Consider the following 1,814-nt stretch of genomic DNA (forward strand, 5'->3'; position numbering starts at 1 on the left):
GGAAAGCCTTGTCGCGAGCTCTATCTGAAGGTTGTTCGGCGAGCCAATCATTTGCGAGCTTTAAATTACTGCCGTCTGTTTATTGTTGGAGTTAGCAAATTGGCGAAAAGAAATCGAAACCTAAGCGCAGGTAAGCAAACAAACTTGAAATTTTAGAACTACCCTGGGTGCCAGAGGAAATTTTTGTTCCCAGGGCCCGAGAAACGCTACGCAAAACTCTGGTGGCGCGCGCCCGGAGCCTCATTCCAAGCGGGAAATAAGTTTAAATCTAGTGCACTGATTGGGCATTATATTTGAGGGAGTTTCAGATTTAGAGTTCAGATTTATTTCTTTTGCCAAGAGTAACAATATATATTTATACCAAATAGGAGAACCAATTAAGTTTATAGTATGGTGTGAAGATGAAGAGCGCTCAATACCATTATAAGTAGACCAAAAACAAAATAAAGACATAAGGCAAAGATCAGCTGTCGCTACTCCGAGTTTCACGCCGGTTGGCGATCTTCAGGCAACTGGCAGGTCATTATAAGCTCATATAAACAAAAGAGGCATCTAAAATAATGGTGTTACATTACATAACGACATTTACTAAACATTTCAGAGTAGACAGCAGATCCAGAGGAAGTGAGTTCAAGATCAAGTTCTGATGAGTAGTATTCTTGAGGAAGGTGAATTGTCTGTGGGTACTGTTGAGTAGAGGGGGTGGGCATAAGGGGGGTTAGAGGTGGGCAGGAAAGGTGGGGTAGGATAGAAGTACTAGGGAGTATCATGGATGGGTAGGTGAGAAGAAGGGAGGAAAAGATGTCTAGTTCTTTCTCAGACCCACAGAAAACCGAATCCCTGTTATTTTAACTACACCCCCGAAAAAAGAAAAATCCCTTTCTTAGACAGTTGATTTAAAAAAATCAGTTTAAGAAATTTAAACTGGTTTCCAAAAAAAAATTAACTTAACCGGTTTGAAAAAAATTCAAACTAAAAACAAAATTAAACCACAGCATATAGTTGACAGGGCTTTGCAGAAACCGAATGCCTACAACTATGAAATGACCCGGAACGGTCAACCCATCTTTTATGTAGTGGGTTAAGTGCGAGAAAAAGGTCTCAGTTTGAGCCTTAAGGTTTCAAGGGGTCCCCCATGCATGGACTAGTAAAATGTAGTCTTCCGTTAAACATGAGTGAAATCTGCAAGTGGCATTGTTGAGGCTAGGGGAGGTTAAGGTTTGTCCTTGCTGGAATCATAGCTACGATAAGCAGGAATATGAGTTCTGCCAAAGTGCTAAGTTGTCCCATTATACGAAGGTACCTTTTTTGTAAATCCAGTCCCTGTGTAGTTAAAGGAATAATATTAACATTAATTACACACACAAAAAAAGCACTTATTCCTGGCAATGAAGCTCAAAAAGAAACCTTACGGGCCTTATTACTATGAGCTTCCTTCCTTACTTACACATTAAATACACGAGCGGCGAAATCAGATTAAAATATATATTAAGATAAAAAAGCGAGCAGAACAAAACACACTAAACATAAAGAAACATAAAAAAGCATTTAAATAAATATACAAAAATGTCTATATATAGTAGAATCAACTAAGGAGAAATACTTTCAATATAGATTTTTTAAAAGAGAATTGGAGGCAGAACTGTGAATACTTTAATGTAGGAAATTGAAGAATCTTGGGCCCTGAAATCTTAAAGCAAAATGTCTAATACTCGTTCTGGCAGGAAATAAGTAGAAAGTCGAAAGTATTGGAATTTCTAGCATTATTTGAATGGACTTGATTAGTCATTGAAAACATTTTGTTAAATACACCA

This window comes from Montipora capricornis, chromosome 9 (assembly GCF_036669925.1).
Source record: "Montipora capricornis isolate CH-2021 chromosome 9, ASM3666992v2, whole genome shotgun sequence".
NCBI lineage: Eukaryota > Metazoa > Cnidaria > Anthozoa > Scleractinia > Acroporidae > Montipora > Montipora capricornis.